This window comes from Hippocampus bargibanti, linkage group LG10 (genome assembly GCF_051943395.1).
Source record: "Hippocampus bargibanti isolate YZ-2025 linkage group LG10, ASM5194339v1, whole genome shotgun sequence".
Classification (NCBI taxonomy): domain Eukaryota; kingdom Metazoa; phylum Chordata; class Actinopteri; order Syngnathiformes; family Syngnathidae; genus Hippocampus; species Hippocampus bargibanti.
The window spans coordinates 6585179-6605242 of record NC_142743.1 but is presented as its reverse complement, the minus strand read 5'-3'; the positions used below and the strand labels follow the sequence as shown (position 1 = coordinate 6605242).

General features: G+C 41.6%; 1 long non-coding RNA gene across 1 annotated transcript; it reads left to right on the top strand.

The window, feature by feature from the left end:
- Positions 1-1660: 1660 nt before the first annotated feature.
- On the top strand, positions 1661-18183 carry LOC148892232 (uncharacterized). Its single transcript, XR_016116336.1, has 3 exons — positions 1661-1697; positions 3777-3962; positions 18061-18183. It is a non-coding gene; the product is annotated as an uncharacterized LOC148892232 (long non-coding RNA).
- The last annotated feature ends 1881 nt before the right edge of the window (positions 18184-20064 follow it).

The window sequence follows — 20064 nt, the reverse complement described above, 5'->3', positions numbered from 1 at the left end:
GACTCGCGTGGCTTTTCTCCGGGTCCTCCAGTTTCCTCCCACACTCCAAAAACATGCATGGCAGGCAGATTGACCACTCCAAATTGTCCCTAGGTGTGAGTGTGCGACCGAACTGTTGTTTGTCTCTGTGTGCCCTGAGATTGGCTGGCAACCAATTCAGGGTGTGCCCGAAGACAGCTGAGATAGGCTCCAGCAACCCCCGCGACCCTAATGAGGAATAAGCGGTACGGAAAATGAGATGAGATAATAAGATAAGAATAATATTATACTTTCAAAGCTATGAGGTTTGATAAAGTCTCAAGATAGGCCATACGTGTGATGTTGAATGTACAGTAAATGATTGTTTAATGATGCCCTGGAAGCGGTGGCAGTCACAGTATTTGTGTAGCTCTCTGCGAAGGGGCAATACTTTTACAATGTTGTAGTCTGTATTTAAAGCTCTCAACACAGGAATAAAAGACACAAAAAATATGTTTTTGTTCTTGAAACAAAAATGTTTTTTTGTTCTTGAAACAGCCATATTTTAAGGGGCAAAAAAAGATGAAAATATATCACTGCATTTTCTAATCAGCTTTTCCTCACACAGGTCGCAGGTGTGCTGAAGCCTATCTCAGCTGTCTTCAGGCAGTAGATGTGGGAGACACTGAACCAGTTGCCTCCAATTAACCTCCGATACATGTTTTCCGAATGTGGGAGGAAACCGAAGGACCCGGAGAAAACCCACACAGGCCCATGGAGGCATACAAACTTCACACAGGGAGGCCAGAGTGGAGATGCACTGAGGTCGTCGCGCTAACCACTCCCCACCGTGCCACAATATTTATCTTTATTCAAGTCAAATAAACTTCAGGAACAAGAGAACAAGTATTCTCAGGATTTAATTTTCAATATATAATGTGAAGTGATGACAGTTATATGAATAAACTTTATATGAATAAACCACCCTCCTCCCCCCAAAAAAATACAATCAGCATCTGTATGTTCTTTTTTGTAACGCTTGCGAAAGTCCGGAAGAAAGCAGCAGGCTTCTCATTGGCTGCCGTGCCGAGTATGCAAATTTCAACTGCAGGTAGCCGATGTCTGTGTGCTCGGCGACGGTACAAGTGTATTGTTTGCACGTGAAGGCGAGGGCGTCAGTGAGTTTGTTGAGCGGGCGGTGGATGTTGTGGGGCTGTCCTGGCTGACACGCCTCTGCAACATTGCGTGGTCATCGGGGAGAGTGCCTCTGGATTGGCAGACCGGGGTGGTGGTCCCCCTTTTTAAGAAGGGGGACCGGAGGGTGTGTTCCAACTACAGAGGGATCACACTCCTCAGCCTCCCTGGAAAGGTCTATTCAGGGGTCCTAGAGGGGCGGGTCCGTCGGAAAGTCGAGCCTCAGATTGAGGAGGAACAGTGTGGTTTTCGTCCCAGCCGCGGAACAGTGGACCAGCTCTACACCCTTAGCAGGGTCCTCGAGGGCGCATGGGAATTCGCCCAACCACTCTACATGTGTTTTGTAGACTTGGAGAAAGCGTTTGACCGTGTCCCTCGTGGAGTTCTGTGGAGGGTACTTCGGGAGTATGGGGTACAGGAGCGGCTGATACGGGCCGTTCGGTCCCTATATGACCGATGTCAGAGTCTGGTTCGCATTGCCGGCAGTAAGTCGGAATCGTTTCCAGCAGGACAAACCATCTATGATTTGGCGGAATTTAACACAAGTAGGACAATGGTTCTCAGTCGGAAAAGGGTGGAGTGCCCTCTCCGGGTCGGGGAGGAGATTTTGCCTCAAGTGGAGGAGTTTAAGTATCTGGGTGTCTTGTTCACGAGTGAGGGTGAAAGGGATCGAGAGGTCGACAGGCGGATATTATTGAGCTTGAATATTTCTTTGTGGAATAATATGTTTTGAATGTTGAAAGTGATTCCATTTTTCAATAAATGTTGATTTCTTTAACTTTGCCCCCTCAATGAAAACCTATTAAAAACAGACGCAATCTTGATGAATCACAGTGCATATGTTATTTTAATCTATTTCGATTTCCTCCTCCAAGTATCTGCGAAATAGTATGTAAACGGCATATTCCTTGAGACAAATTTATGATTTACTGATCAGGGATATTTTTCACATTTGAAAGACAGTTAATAAATTGGGTTCTTACTGTGCTATGAGGTTTGTACACACTACATTTAAAGGACAACCGGCACCATTTGTTTGTGTTTCCCACTGACATCAGAAAAACGTTTTAGAGCATTTAAAATACCCAAAACAGGCAGGCTGATATTTTTAGTTAAATGAAAAACACCAATAAAAATGACTTCAAAATGAATCCGGAAATGGTCAGTTTCAGAAGGTCCCACCCCCTTGTTCGTGACGTCACGCCAAGACGGCTTGCCTTGCTCGAGAATCAAAACAATGGCTTCAGATTCGGAGAAGTTTTCTTGTTACTCATCCAGTTATGAATATGATTCAAATAGTTCTGAAGAGGAAAGCATAAATGTTTGCAATTGATTCAAGGAGTCCTCCCATATCAATTCGAGCCGCCAATGACAGCAATGTAGCACCCAGAAAATGCAGAAGATGGCGCCCAAGCTCCGTTGGAAATGGGCTGATTTGTCAGCTGGGAATTTGTGTCAGCGAATATCAAATAGTTGTCTTGGTGCAACACAAAACGATTCACCATGCCGTTATTTATGTGTTTTCCTTCTAATTTCCCCATCAACATGGATCAACACGAAGTTTTCAGACCAAACAAAGTACCCAAAATGCATTGTATGTCGCTTTCTCGGTCAGGGGCGGTCCAAACGTGACGTCAGATGGGGATCGTCATCAACTCGAAAACAAGACTTCGTGAATATTCAGTGCAAGTCTTAAAACGTAAACTATAGCTATATGCTGTGGAATCTTTGTAAAATACGCTCAGTCAAAGTCATTTGAAGTGATTTTATAAATTATGGACATAACTTGTCCGGAGGCGTCGGTTGTCCTTTAATTCTTTAGGTTTAGTATTTCCGGCCCAAACACTCCCTTCAAATGCTCCTGGCCCGGCCCCTCTGTCAAATTTTAGAACCCAATGCGGCCCGCGAGTCAAAAAGTTTGCCCACCCCTGATCTAGAGAGTATCCAAGCTAATTTTGGACCCAAGTACGGGAACAGAATTCACATAGATTAAGTCTGTGGTATGCTTGAAGAGTGCATTGTACCGCTGTTTGGAAATTGAAGTTTTATTTTTCAAAAACCACTTGTTTCAACTGGCTAAAATAAAACCTCTCCTTTCTCATGAGCACCCTGAAGCAGTAATTCATGCCTTTGTCACATCTCAGCTTGATTACTGTAATGCACTTTATTTTGGAGTCAGCCAAGCCTCCATGAAGCATCTCCAGCTGGTCCAGAATGCTGCTGCTCGCTGGTACTCAATGCTGGTACTCGTAAAAGATGGAGCAGATACAGTAACTCCTACACTGCCATCTCTCCACCGGCTCCCTATGCATTTTAGAAGATCTTATTATTTGTTTTCAAATCTTGAAATGACCTCGCTCATCCATACTTCCCCGATCTCATCCACCCCTACACACATTCCCGACACCTCAGGTCTGCTGACCAGCCATTATTAGATGTGGTAAAAACTAAACGGAGGCTCAGAGAAGATTGAGCCTTGCTGGTCCCACTCTCTGGAATTACCTGCCACTGAACATTCAGCAATCTCCCTCGCTGTCCATCTTTAAAACCCTCAAAACTCATAGTTGTATTAAGTTCATCCTGTCTACTTGATATCTAATTTAACACAGATTATTATCTTACAGACAGTGTATTGTCGGTGTACTACCTGGAGCAGTATCCTGGAGGGACTAACGGGCAGCGGGGGGTGTGACTTGCCTGTCAGATCTGACAGGTAGGTCACGCCCCCATAGCAACACCAGCTGAAAATGGCGCGTCACAACAACATCCGTGACACTCTGATGGCGGAAGTAGACACCGAAACATGTCAGGTATTTGAACACCGGCAATACACTGTAAGATAAGAATCTGTTTTAAATTAGACCCTCAAAACTCACTTTTACTCTTTGGCATTCAATTCATAATGATTTCGACTTGATCTTGGCTTTCCTCCCTGGTGCTTTCTTTTATCTCTGTGTGTACTTTATTTCCTGTATGTGATAGTTGTCCATTTTAAACACTTTTAAAAGCGCTATATAAATCAATATGTATTGTATTGTATAACATTTCTCTTTGAGTTTGAGTACATGTAAAAAGTCGAGAGCATGTCTGGCAATTAAAAACCAATCTCTCATTTTGTTTGATCTTCATTTCAATTGGTCCGAATCATTTTGGATAATAAATCAGATAAGGCACAGCCAGCATGCGTTTTAACATAACGTTTTATGCTTCATCATCTCGGTCAGACTTCTGAGAGAGATTACTGATCATGTCATCTCCATGCAGTTCTATTTAGTTCTGTTTACAATGAGATATCATTGTGAGAGGCACCCGAGCATTGAAAAAAAAGAAAAAAAAGAAAAGAGAAGACTTTTATCTCAGCTTGTTTCATTTCTTGTTTTATCGAACAAGTCAAATTGGAGGTGAATGATAATGACATCATCTTCGATACATGTAACTTGAACGGGAGGAAATATTGATAGTTCATAGATAAACTTTGCAATCGATAGTTGAAGTTCAGACACTCACCACATTCATATTGCTGATCCATTCATCCAATTCATCCAATATCGTGACCGTATTTAATTATTGGGTGATGTGCACTATGAACAGTACGTCTGTGTAAGCTCTCAGTCGTACAGCAGTGGTCCATCGATGAAAAGGTTTCTTCAGCCGCCAGCTGTACTTCTTTGACGTTTTGCTTCTCATCCAAGAGGTTTCGTCAGCGAACTAAAATTTGCTGGTAGTTTTGGCCCTATGTATATATATATATATATATCCCTACTGTCCAGAGGTGGCGTTGCCAGACCTCTGCTATGATAGGTCCCTGTCTATCACATCAGCAGCATATCGTTCTTACAACAGGCTTCTTAGGCCTCATAGGCTTAGTTATGCTGATGAGGTGATACCAGCGCAAATGGGGCAATCAGGCCATTCATAGTCCCCATAATCAGGCAGGACAATAGTGGTAATCAGTCAGGACAATAGATGGTAACCAGTGTAGCCTCAGGGAATAGTCCTCTGCTCCCCCCCAACCAAGTGCAGGGACCTATCATAGCAGAGTTCTGGCACCGCCACCTCTGGACAGTAGGGATATATATATATATATAGGGCCAAAACTACAAGCAAATTTTAGTTTGCTGGCGAAGCCTATTGGATGAGAAGCGAAACGTCCGATACCTTCAAAGAAGTACAGATGACAGCTGAAGAAACATTTTCAACTATGAACAGTTTAATTCAGATGTGTTTTTTTTCAAAGTCCATTCATAATGACTGTGACGGCATTGACACATTTGTTGACTGGTGTAATCAAAACTATATAAAGTCTGATTTTAGTACATACGGCATTTTAGTTCTCTGTCTGTCATCAGAAACAAAACTGTGGGTGCATCCAATGAACCAAAGAGCAGCCCATCTAATGCAATAATTAATCAAGGTGTAGTTCAAGGCATACCATTTGATAAAAGCGCTGGCTGTCGGCCAAAATTAAGATCTTCTATCACTGCATTATTATTGTTAGTTCAGGCTGATCCATCTTTCATATCTCTGTTCCCCCTCCGTGTCTTCCATCCAAGTTGCGCCAGCTATCTCTTCTTATCCTAAGTTTGAAGTTGTCAGGGTGTCAATTAATGTCAGCTGCTGCATGTTGTTTCATCAACTGGGACGTTTGATGTCTTGATATAAAAGTTCTTTGAAATCTGTTTATTTTGTGTTTGCCGAGCTCTTTATTCAGCATTCTTCTTTTGGCTGGCTGCTATGCCGCAGGCTTTTATTATCTTTTGTAGCTGTGAATTAAAGAATGTGTGTGGGGCGGGGGGTGCCGACCAATGATGCCTCTTTCATGGCGTGTTGAACAAACCACTACAGGCGCAAGAAGACAAAGGAGATCAATAAAAGCAGTAGATGGTATTCCTAAAATGTGATCTCCATACACAAAATGTGCATATATATCAAGCTAAATGTACATTATATACAATTAAAAAACTGAAAATGTTTCGAAGCTTTTGTGAAATTGTTGGGGTTGTCGGAGTTATATTCAGTTTATGATGGTTTTCGGCATGTTTGTGTGATTGGTTGGAGGAGACCAGGATGTGTTGTCACGAGTTCAGAGTTCACGAGACGAGAAGAAAAAAGCAATGAAAACCTGCCTTGAAACTAAGTCCATCTCTCATTCCTTGGCAATCGTTGAAGTCGAGCCATCCACAAACAAAAAAATACTAACCCCTCAACTTGTATGTTGATTTAGAAAAAAAAATAAGGCCATATTTCTCGGTGTATAAGGCGCACCCTCAATGAATGGTGACTCTTCAAACATTTGCCATATAGTTGTTCACTAGCAAACACATATCCAGCTGAGGGAGAATCAAGAGGTAGGTTTCAACCTGGATTGATCACTAACTAATACCGGTGGAACATATAGACAAACAATTACTAAGCTTATACATTGACATCTTTTAGCAAATAAGAGGACAGGCTTTAAACTGAAGCCCTGTGGACCTTTCAGAAAACGTTAACATATTGCATCCATTGCTTTTGTTGTTGTCACAGGACTCTCTTTGAAAATAAATGTGATAAAATTTTAACTAACACTATTTACACAATCACAATTTGACTTTTTTTTTCATCGAGTGGAGTCTTTTTATTTGATGTCCAGTGACTTGACACCAAGTAAAAATTCAACATACAAATAATGATAGGCAAAATAAGAAATGAATAACATCAATTCAATCAGAATCAGAAAACCTTTATTCGTCCCACAATGGGGAAATTTGCAGTCCACAGCAGCAATTTGAAAGGGGATGGGGTGGGGGGACTGAAAGGATAGAAAACAAGATATTATAAGCATAGCAAAATAAAAATGTGTGTGTGTGTGTGTATGTGTGATTTCAGTTTGTATTTTACGTTCTGAATTAAATATTTTTGGGGGTTTTTCTTTCATCATATCTGAGCTCTGGATTTTTGTTTCTTTGTTTAAAATACAATCCCTCAAGTACACCGTTTTGGTTCTGAACCTGACAGTTATCGGTCATCCCTCATCTAACTTACCCCGAAAGAGGGTTTTTTTTTCGCTTCAGCAATATGTTATTTAGCCTGAAACACATAAAACAAGCCTCCATGTATTACTACACCTAGCTTTTGTTTTTGTGCATTATTTCACACTATGATAGTGTTGGGATCAAGTGGTGGATTGGCTCCCTGAAAGGACAACCAACACATTTTTTTTTTCCTGACATCAGAAAAACGTTTTATACCATCTAAAATACATGCAGGCTGATAATTTTAGTCAAATGCAAAACACCAATAAAAATGACTTAAAGTGTCCCAAAACTGCCACAAATGAGCTGCGAAACTGGGGAGATTCAGAAAGTCTCGCCCCCTTGTTTGTCACGTCACTTTGGGTCACAAACTGCCTTGCTTCAGAATGAAAACAATGGCTTCAGAGAGTTCAGATTCGGAGAAGATGCTTTCTTGTTACTCATCCATTTATGAATATGATTCAAATAGTTCTGAAGAGGAAAGCATACATGTTTGCAATCGATTAAAGTAGTGCTTCCGTATCAATTCGAGCCGTCTGCAAGCGATGAAACCGGTGAAGAGCTGGACTCCGATGTCGTGCCCAGAAAATGCACAAGATGGCGCACAAGCTGCGTTTCGTCCAGTATATGAAGCTGCTTATCAGAGGCGTAAATCCCCCGTGATTGGTTAAAATCCGTGGTAGAAGACAGAGGGGTGGGTTTTACGCACACGCACAAAAGAGACCGCCACAATTCGAAAAGGAACACGAACATCAGATGTTGAGGACGAGAGAGAAAGCTCAGACAGCGCTACAGAGTAAAAAATGACACGGTGGAAAGTGTATGTTTGTTCGATCGGTTTGCTCCACTAATATGGTGATTGCTCTCTTTCACCAGGTGAGCTCACAGTTAGCATGCAGTGTGACTATGAGTAAACAATCATCAAACCTCCGCTATCCAAGTGCCAAATCGTGAACTCTGATTAGCTTACTCGTTTGCCTCCTCGTTATTTTTGTAGTTTTCCTTCTAATTTCAATCAACACGGTGTATTCAGATGAAAAAAAATACCCATGATGCATTGCGTGTCGCTTTCTCGGTCAGGGGCGTTCCGAATGTGACGTCACTTCGGTCATCGTCATTAACTCGAAAACAAGACTTCATGAATATTAAGCACGAGTCTTAGAAGGTAAAATACAGCTATATGCGATGAAATCATTGTAAAATGCGCTCAGTAGAAGTAATTTGAAGTGATTCTACAAATTATGGACGCAACTTGTCCGGAGGTGTCGGTTGTCCTTTCAGCCCCTCCGGCAGGCCCAATTTTGTAATGCGCTGCTGGCAATTGAATGATTCTCAATATATCCTGCCACGATCACAATACATTTACAGTAGTTAGCTTGTAGTTAATGTTTGAACAATCTTTTTGTCACATCAACCAAAGAAAAATAATTTAATTGCTTAGTGCCAGTAAAACGGTGGGATTAAACAAATTCTAATTCCCAAATGGATTCATTATGCTTAACCCGGCTGAAATGTACATTTTCATAGGGAAATAGTGTGAGCTGTATATATGCTTTCACATAAATAATATGTTATCCTAGCAATGTATTGAATTGTCTCTGATTGAGGTACAGTAATTTGTTAAGACCATTAAAAGCACAGATCACAAGAAAGAAATACAATGTCAAAGCCTGCAATATTTATGCTTTGGTAATTACCTCAACCAAAGAGGTTTTCATTGGCTTGGGATTGTTGACTCTTTCTTTCTTTCTTTCTTTCTTCATTATTTGTATGCCACTGAATTGTCACGAAGGCAAGATGGTGGAGGTGAACCCCAAAAATGGTGATGTTGCATGACCAGCAGACAATTCCATGGCGGATGACTGAAGCAACCACAGAGTCATAGAAATTCTCCAGCAGTGACACCTGAACCCCAAAGGACCTCATCTTACTGAGTTCCTCTGTCCCTTTTTTTAATTTGGGCATCCGTGTTTGTAGTCTATGTGCCAATGTCAAGCCAGTATGCAATTCCAAAAACAAAGAGGCTTTATTTTTATTGCTTCACAGTGTGCCTTTTTTGATTGGGTGAGATTGGTTGGCTTGGAAATCAATACCACAGTGCATATTTGATGCAGCCTTATCGCTTCTCCACACTGTCAGCAGGTGCAGACAAGGGCGTTTTGCATGCGTGTGCTTGTCAGTGTATGTGTGCCCGTATGTCCTTAACACTTGTCTTGTGTGATTTCATACCAATAGAACCTCTTCATGTGTAAATGACTTGGATATGCCGCTGAAAAACAACCATTCCAACGAACATGAGAAAAGAAGCAAGTACCAGTGTCGGGAAATGAGTCTGAGCATACTGGAAAATTTATGATGAAGTATGTCTATTTTCCACACACGTCTCACCATTTGGGGTTGGCATAACAATAAGGACATTGCTAATGCTTTTATCCACAGTACTGTAAATGCTATTGCAAAATAAATTTAAAAAAAATACTGACTGGGTCTTGTGCTCTCGTTTCCTTTCAGTATTGCAGTTGATGAATAATTGACACAATATTTACGCTTTATCAGGAAAGTTTACAGCACGTATGGCATTCGATGCTGATTTAAAAGCAGACTGCAAACTTTGAGCTCAAGAGATATATTGTCAACAATGCACCTTAATGTAGGGAATGAATTAAAATGAGCAGAATTAAAGTGAATTCTACTCAGGCTGTCCCACTTGTTTCCTTTTTTTTGGGGAACATGTTACGTTTAACTACCTTACCACCGAACTTTTCATACGTTTCAAAATGTTTACGTTTATTGTGAATCAGACCCAGAAAATATGTTGCATGCCAAAATGCATTCATTGCAATACAATTATTTAGTTGAGCAACCAAGTGTTTGCATGATCTCTTGTTTAGTACACTGCCTGGCACATTTTTTGCGCACATCAACAGGTACAGCAGACAGCTGTTTCTCACCAAACAGCTTCAAAATGCACATCTGACACCATTTAAATAAAAAGCAGTCACAGTTTCCATTATAGGCATTCCAGCATGGCCTTTCGGTTTGTGCTGCAGCCTTTCTCAGCATGGGTGTTCGTGTATAAAGTGGGCACATGGCAGCACAAATATGACACCCACTGTGCATTCCCCTCAGGAACACTAAAAAAAGAAAGAGACCATGAAAAGGAAAGATTCCGGAATAACCTCCTTTTACTTAAATATTTTACTGCTTCAGATAATAACCTTTACTGCAACAAGCAAATAAAAATGACAGAGAGAAGACAAATCATATCCTGTGGTCAAGCAACGAAAGACAAGCAGACAAACGCAGAGGTAACAGTTGCACTCACTAGCCTTGAAAACAAGTAAAAATATGTCAATTGGAATCCGGGTTGACAAATTGTTTCATTCAAAAGAAGCATTTTCTTTCATTGAATGCATGACAAAACTAAGAAGATACTGTTTACATTTCATTCAAAATGTGCACTTTGAAAAGTAGTGAGCACTGATGATCACTTGACAGGTTAATAAATATCACAACACATCGTGAACAGCCAAGTCAAAATAATTAACAAATATAAACCATTTACAGTGAAACCTCAACTTATGAACACCTTATCTTACGAACTTTTCATCTCACGAACGTCAAATTTATGAAAATTAAACCTTATAATAAGCACTATTTTCATAATACACACCCACCACGGCTGGTCCATAAAGCACACGACCTTCGGATCTGGCGGACTGATCTTCGGCGGAAGCACACGACCGAACAGCGCTCCAGCCGGCGCTACTTTCCACACCCCCTCTCATTGAATGCACACGTCGATCGCCTCCTTGGAGCTTTTTGCTGATAATTCTACTATGATGAGACCGAAAAAAACACCACAGGCTGGTGTTCAGCCCAAGAAAACACAAAATAAAATCACTGTCGCTGAGAAGAAGGAGATAATTGAAAAACACGAACAAGGTGTGCGTTTGTGTGATTTAGTGGCCGAGCATGGCTATGCTAAGTCAACCATTGCTACCATTCTCCGGAACAGAAAAGCCATCAAAGGTGCGTCTGTTGCAAAAGGTGTTTCCGTGCTCTCAAAGCGACGGTCTCGGGTAATCGAAGAAGTTGAAAAACTTCTGTTAATTTGGATTAACGAAAAGCAGCTATCCAGCGCCAACGTGAGTAAAGCTATTTTATGCGAGAAAGCACGGCTAATTCACGCCGATATCGCCATGCGCCAACCTGGAAGTTCGGCGCTTATTGAGGATTTTAAAGCCAGTAACGGATGGTTCGAGAACATCTGAGGAGGAGATGGCTGCAGCATCAAGTGCGCTCATAAAGGCAATGTTGGCAAAGTGGAATGATGTGCAGGCATTTACCGAACAGTTCCATCCAGAAAAGACTGTGGCTATGATAATCGTCAACATGATGAACGATAATGTGATGCCTCAGCTTCATAAGACCTTACAAGTCAGAAAGCAACAGGTGTCAATTAAGAAGTTTTTAATCAGCAAAAATTATGAGTAGTCTCCAAAGAAAAAAGAAGACAAGCCACACCAGCGGTTAAGTTACCAACAGTCCTTATGGAAGGTGACTCTCCTTCCATAAGCCATCAACGACCATCAAAAAGGTAAATAAAACTTTATTTTACAGCACAGTTTATTTCTTTAATTACAGTCCTCATGTAATGTGCCTCTTTCCAAACAATTCCCTTTGACCTTCGACCTCCAACGCCATTCCATCAAGCCATCAATGACCATCACAAATGTAAATAAAGTGACTTTATGATACAATGCAGTGTATTTCTTTCGTTACAATACAATAGCACATTTATTATTCATAGAATAAGGTATGTTGTGTGTAGTTTTAAGGCTTATTTAGTTGAAAAGTATTTTTCATGGAAACCCGGGAACGGATTATTCCCATTTTAATGGTTTCCTATGGGATTTTTTTTTTAGATACACACTTTTCGCCTTACACACTCTGTCTGGGAACCAATTAAGTTCGTAAGTTGAGGTCTCACTGTATTTATCATTTTCATTCAAAAAACGTACATTTATTGTCACGGTAGGCCCACATGTTTCTTATCTACAGTGCATCGGTGCAGTGTTTGATTTTGACTTCAACCTGTGTGGAGTTTGCATGTTCTTCCCGGGCCCATGTGGGTTTTCTCCGGGTACTCCAGTTTCATCCCATATCCACATACATGACACGGGTTAATGGAACACTCAATAGTTTATAGGTGTGAGAGTGAGCACGAAGGGTTGTTCACCTCTGTGTGTCTTGTAATTGGCTGACAACCAGCAAATCAAGGTGTACCCCGCCTGCTGACCAAAAAAAGCTAGGATAGGCTCCCAGGCGAGTATCAGCCTATTGCAAAATGAATGAACGCTATCGTCATTTTTGTTCGCTCAATCGATGTTTGTTTTCGTTCCCGCACGTTCGTTCATTCATTCATCTTCCGGACCGCTTTATCCTCACGAGGGGTGCAAGGGGTGCTGGAGCCTATCCCGGCCATCTTCGGGCACGAGGCGGGAGAAACCCTTAATTGGCACACAGAGCCGAACAACCATTTGTGCACACACTCACACCTACGGACAATTTCGTATGTTCAATCCCTGTCATTGCGTTTTTTGAAATGGGGGGGGGGCGGAGGACCTGGAGAAAACCCACGCGGGCCCGGGGCAAACATGCAAACTCACAACCTCAGCACTGTGAAGTTGGCATGCTAACAACTGGACTCCCGGGCCGCGACCGCACCCACACGCAATGGCAAATAATAACTTGCTTGTCACTTGGCATGACCAATAGCAAAGGAGGATTTGTTAGCAATGTTGTCAGAATGTCTTCTAGCAACGCCTTGTGGGAAATGCAGGAAAGCCTGATCCCCCCACCCCCATACTATGTCCTTCCATTTGCTGCTAATTTCTGATTGCTTATAAAGCTGCTCATGTGGCACCACCACACCTCCATGTTAAGCGGAACTTCCCAATTCCACGCTCAATTCGACATTTCACATTTTTAGTTATGGGGAAACTTTATGAACATAAATTTATCGTGAGCCACCACGATAACCCCTGGCTTGTTGTCAAGCAGACAAAATAGCCTGCCACAGTGATCTAGCAACTATTTTTGCTTGTTTCGAAACTTTTCCAGAAATGTGACTCCTGAATTTTCTTTCTTTATATATCTAGAAAAATTAGTGGGTCTAACAAGTATGCCTGGGGTTGTCAAAGTGGCAATGATCAAAATATAAATACAGGTTTATAGTTGATGTAGTGCCCATTAAAATGTGAAACAACTGTGAATAGAAACACATATTTTCCTCACATGAAATGAATGACTGCATTACACTGCTTGTTTGGCAGCCAAAAACTTGTATGAAAAAAAAGAAAAATGAAGAAAAAAAATCAGAACACCAGGCAAAACCAATAAATGTTGGATTCGTTGGAGTGTACACAAATGGGGATTTGGAGGGTGGTCACTTTGCTGCTCATCTTCAAATAGAAACTCCCAGACACAGCTCCTGTCACTTTGTATTATTTCGTAGCAGACATCTATAATCTGTTCCAGCACACCATGAAATGAGTGATGAGAGACTTGTAATGTGCTGGGCAGGCAAAGCCTAATAGATAACATGAGCATTCCCCTCCCTACATCTAAGTCCTCATTCCTTTCCACAAGCACATCGAGCTCTCTCGGTGATAAACATGGCAACAATTTGGTTCAGTACCGGAGAAGCTGTTTTCTCCGGAGAAGCTGTTTTCTCCGGAGAAGCTGTTTCCACATGAACCTTGACGAGAAGCTAGTAAGAAGCTGACAGTTGTACTCTGTCGTCTCTTGTGGTGAAAGAACCCTGTTTTGATTGTGATGAATGTATAATTTCTTTTTTTTCCCACAAGAGCTGTCTGCCTTTTCTTTTGTGCTATTGTTCTTTTGAAATGGCTTTGGTTGAAATCACATTCAGTCTAAATAAGCCCTGCAAAGCAAGGCTTTTTTCCAATAATATGGACAGCAACATAAAAACTGTCATAACCAATATATTGATAGGTTTGCACATTTGTAACTGGTTAAAAACTACACATAACACATGATTATTCATTTGTTTAGTTTATCTTTCTCTGGATTTCTTGGTGGGTCGTGTGACTTTAGTTCAACATTTTTGACTGTCGGTGTGTATGTGAGTATAAAGTGTAAATGGTTGTCTGTCTCCTTATGTGACCTGTGAATAACAGACAGCCAATCCAGGTTGCACCCCATCTCTCTAACACACAGTCAGTCGGGATGTATTCAAGCTCTCAAATGTCCAAAACCGAAGAGAAAATGTATGTGCCCTCCGATTGGCGGGTAACCAGTTAAGGGTGTACTGCGCCTACTCCCCATTGACAGCTGTGACAGGCATTGACCTTTGAGAGAATCCCCCTTTGTGAGGACCGTTTCGGAAAATGGTTGGGTTGATGGAATGTGAAAAACATTATTTAAATGACGGATGAAAACCTGCAAGTATTCACTTCATTGTCCATTGTTTACATGAAAAATAACTTTGTATCATTCCTTGTGATAATTCAGGAATGGGTGGGATTAAAGTACATGTATCATCGAACAATGTGACTTCCAACCACCGTGGACGTGTTTGTGTTGTTAATCCTATATTTAACCATAGGAATTGGGGATTGCCAACATGCTTTGAGCCACTTGTACAGCCTCATTACTCGGTACTTCTGTTGAACTGGATTAGCATCAATCTTTGAAGGACAGCGGGCACCATGGTATTTTGCTTTTCACTTCTCCTTTCTGAAAATATGCATGCCGTACGTTGTTTACATCTTTCTGAATCAACACTCCTTTCCTTATAGTTTGTAGTGCTGCTTCTTCACACCCTGATAAGCAGAACTCACCATAAAATTGCTGTTTTGTCTTTGACACCAAGTGGTAGAATATGGAAATCCATCCATTCTTGTACAGTATCTGAAATGCACAATAAAATGATGCTAGGAAGGTCTATATCATTTCATTGCAAGCGTGCTGAGGATCTAATCTTTGACCCATTTGAAGTGTTGTTGAGAAGGGCTTGCTCTGTTTGAGGATGCAATTCTAGTAGTTGAACAAACATACATATTTGTCCAGTCAGGAGTTGCCAGTTGGTCCATTGGTCTCTTCCAATATGCAACTAACAATGACTCAATACATGAAATTGGCGCTGAGTGTGTTGTCTTGGAGTAGGGCTGTTGAATGATTTTTTTTTGTATTCACAACTATGACGTAGTTGTGATGCTATATATTTTATTGTGATAGAGTTTGCTACATCCAGATGAATCTCGAACCAAGACTGACTTTTGAAGGAAACTGTATGTTCATATGTAGCTTGATTTTTCACTCCCCAGTCACAACTATAATTCTCAACACGAAAAATTGATGCGGATTTGAGAATTTTTAAGCCATCAATATATCATAAATATTCTACACCTAAAGAACATCACCGGACCTCTGCTAGATCCTCTTCAGTTTGCCTACCGGGCAAACAGGTCTGTGGAGGATGCAGTCAACATCGGACTGCACCACATCCTCGACCACCTTGACAACACAGGAACCTACGCAAGGATCCTGTTTGTGGACTACAGCTCTGCGTTCAATACCATCATCCCAGAACTCCTCATCCCCAAACTTCTCCAGCTTGGTGTGTCCCCCACGATCTGCCAGTGGACCCTCAGCTTCCTGACAGGACGGACACAACAGGTCAGACTGGGAAATATATCATCCACAACACGAACCACGAGCACTGGAGCCCCGCAGGGATGCGTCCTCTCTCCATTGCTCTTCTCTCTCTACACGAACGACTGCACCTCAACGCACCCAGCTGTCAAATTCATAAAGTTCGCAGACGACACCACGGTCATCGGTCTCATCAAAGACGGCGACAAGTCTGCGTACCGACAACAAGTGAAGCAGCTGGAGCTCTGGTGCAGCCGTCACAACCTGGAGCTGAACACGCTCAAGACAGTTGAGATGATCGTGGACTTCAGGAAACATCCATCACCACAGCTACCCCTCACACTATCCAACTGCTTGGTGTCAACCGTTGAGACCTTCAAGTTCCTGGGAATCACAGTCTCCCAGGACATGAAGTGGGAGGTCAACACCAACTCTATCCTGAAAAAGGCCCAACAGAGAATGTACTTCCTGAGGCTGCTAAAGAAGCATGGCCTGCCACAGGAGGTGCTGCAACATTTCTACACGGCTGTCATCGAATCCATCCTGTGTTCTTCCATCACCGTTTGGTTCGGGGCCGCCACAAAAATGGACAAAATCCGACTTCAACGGACAGTTAGGTCGTCGGAAAAAATCATTGGCACCGCCCTACCCACTCTCGAGGACTTGCACACTGCAAGAATCCAAACTAGGGCGCGGAAAATCCTACTGGACCCTCCGCACCCTGCCCACCACCTTTTCCAGCTACTCCCCTCAGGCAGGCGCTACCGATCCATGCGCACCAAATCCAGCAGACATTTAAACAGCTTCTTCCCCCAAGCCATTAACTCTTTGAACTCTTTGAACTCTTTCAACAGTAGCCAAAATGGAACTGTATAGTGCCACTTAGCGGTTTTTTTTTTGACGACGATACTAGTGCAGCGTGTTCTACCGGAAACAAATTCCTTGTGTGTTCTACATACTTGGCAATAAAGATGATTCTGATTCTGATTCTGATATATACTATACAGAATATTGATTTTCCTAGACAGTGTATAGGAACAAAGGACTCTTCTCATGTAGATATCATATATATTCCTTATGTTTTCAGGTTTTAATCTGATTCCATGTGGGTCTCATCCTGAAAGTGCAGAACATATTTATTGCTGGGAATAGCAGGAATGTTTCATTGTTGTTAGAGTTGCCATGTTTGACAACAAACAAGCCCAGTTTAGGATCAATGCCTTCCTAGACAACATCTTTCCAAGTGTACTGGGGCTTTTGAGGTTCTGCAAATACACCACAAAGCGGGTTCCTCCCATCTTCTCGGAATCAAATCTCATCTGGGTGGTTTTTGTCATCTGCTTCTCGCTGTTGAGAATGCTAACAGGGAGCTTTCTAATTTGTGCATTTGCATCTGCCACTTCCTCAAACCGACGGCCGTTTCAAATTTATGGCCACATTGAAATAATACAGTTGGCATTCCCCTTTTATTGTTTTTAAAATATTTTTTTCCCTGTGATTCTGCCATTACGCTTTTACGCCATTACGCTTTTTCATTCAGTCTTTTCACCACGTTTCTGGTAAAGGTGGTTGCCCAGGAGAAATATGTTCGGCATGATGCAATTTGACTTTACTGGCATCACATCATCCTGCAATAATTGACCAAAATCAGACTCGAACTGCAGACACTCAGTGTCACAGTGAAGGGATTCTACAGTTCTATGTGTGTATGTGCAAAGGCACACACTTGTATTACCACTGAATACAGTGAAAATGACAGACCACCCACGTGCTCTGGCTCCTTTTATTTGTGTTTGCATTGCATTCGTGGGAGGGCAGCTAATGGGATTTCACTATCAGCATTTCAGTGTTGCGACCACGTCAACTCACACTCCTCCGTCTCAGTCTCAACGTCAATAAAGGTGAAACTGCTCAGTCTGTACAGCAAGGGTGTCAAATTCATTTTTTAGTTGTATAAAGTTCATCCTGTCTCCTTGATATCTAATTTAAAAAAATAATAATAATAATTAATAATTTAAATAATTATTTCATAATTTAAAAAATATTTTCTTACAGACAGTGTATTTTAGGTGTTCAATTACCTGACATGTGTGTCCCTGGACACTCTGACGAAGGCGGAAGTATAGGCCGAAACATGTCAGGTAATTGAACACCTAAAATACACTGTCTGTAAGAAAGTAATCTGTTTTAAATTCATTTTTTTTCCCCGCAGGCCACATTGTTTGGAAAACTACGCTACCAGCTACCCGTGAGAGGAGAACACGCTTGCCACAAAGTCCGCAACAGCCTCTTAAGGGCTTTACCGATGTCACGGCCAGCCGAGGAGGAAATGCAGACGTGGAGTGTCTCGGCCTGCTCTAGAAAGGGCACACCGATTGGGAAAGCGAGCTGCATTTTATATATAAAACTATTAAAATGCACTTTAAATTAACAAAAATATTGGGTGTGAACCTTTTGGCATATACAAGTGAATGTTATGATAAAAAAAATTCAGTATCACATACTGATTTGTTGCAATTTTGTTTAAACAAAAGACTTTTGTTTAAATCAGATAATATTAGATAATATCAGATTAATATTTTGATTTATTCATATATCGACCATTTTTTTTCCTCCATCATCTAGCTCTTTGCCAAAACAAAAACACTCACTTCAATTTCAAGTCGAAATGGGTCATGAGCACCACAACTAAACATGAAATGATGGCACACAGTCATGGTGTGATGGCACCCTCTGTCTCAGGCTGACATGAGGTCAAAGGAGTTAGGTTTTCTAGTAGGTGCAGACAGATGTTAAATAGGCGGGGCAGGGGCAGCAGTAAAGCCACATGGTTCATAGTTGTTCATCCTATCTATTTGATATCTTATTTACAACAGATTATTTTCTTACACACAGTGTTTTTTTAGGTGTTCAATTACCTGACATGTTTCGGCGTATACTTCCGCCTTCGTCAGAGTGAACACCTAAAAAAATAATCTGTTGTAAATTACACATGGAGTTCAGTTGAGTAGTAGTTTGTGTTTGACACATCTTTGGGACATAGATTGGTGTCCATTGTCACTCATGAAAACCGACTTTTCTGGACATGCCTATTTTGATGTGTAGCTCGATACTTGCATAGAATCCACATATGCCTCAGTTCTTTCACATTATTGATGATCAGACTAGATGAGTTATGTTAACTAAGGACGTTAAACGCGAGCTACCGTATTTTTCAGTGTAGACAGGTATAACAACAGGTATAACAACAGGTCACACAACTACTGTAAACAGACTCAATTTCCCTCTGTAGAAGTAGTTGTGTGTAACCCCAGCCTCTAATCACTGTCTCGTCTTATAATGTGGTGTGCCTTATATTTGGAAAACTTTTCCATATTTATATATTATATTTGGAAAACATTGAAGATGCGGCTAATAGTCCAGTGCGCCTTACATATTTAAAAAGTTTAAAAATACACCATTCACTGGGGGTGCACCTTATACACCGGAAAATATGATAAGCAACTATTTTTAGCACATCCTTTAGTTTCAGACCTAGTGGTTTATTTCAAACTGTTTACTTTTCCATTGCAAATGAAAATGATGGCACCAAAACTGCTTTGTTTGGACCTATCTTTAAGCATAAAATGTCACGTTCCGCCGTAAACAGTGGCAGCTGACGAGTTGGAACGTAGTAATTGGGGAGGATCGCTATGCAGATGACAGAGGCGTTGGTGCTGGCAGATGATTTATTAACAAAAAGCGCGGGTCCGATACAACGCGGACCCGGAAAAAACGTGTTGAACAAAAGTGACTAAACAGCAAAGCTAGTGGGTGAGCAATCCGCCCAACCTCACTAGCAAGTAGAAAAATAAAAAGGCACACGAGGGTGCAAAACAGCATACGACACAGGGTTCAAACCGACGCGGTCGTAGCTAATAAATACCTTGGGCGAAGCAACTTTTGTACCGAATCGTCGTTCAAGGCACGAGGTGTACTGTCTTCCAACGCTGGGTGAGTGCCAGCGTCTGGTTTACATGTCCAATAGTCAGTAATGAGGGAATCGACAGCAGCTGGCGGACGTCGGGAGCAGAGGCCCCGCCCAGCTGTCAACTCGCTCGTGACATACAATGATTTACACTAACAGAAATGACTGATTGGATTCCTCCAAGACTTATGCGCTATGTCAAAGATGTGTAAAAAATAGTGAAATGGTTCCATTGTGTCACAATTTCGA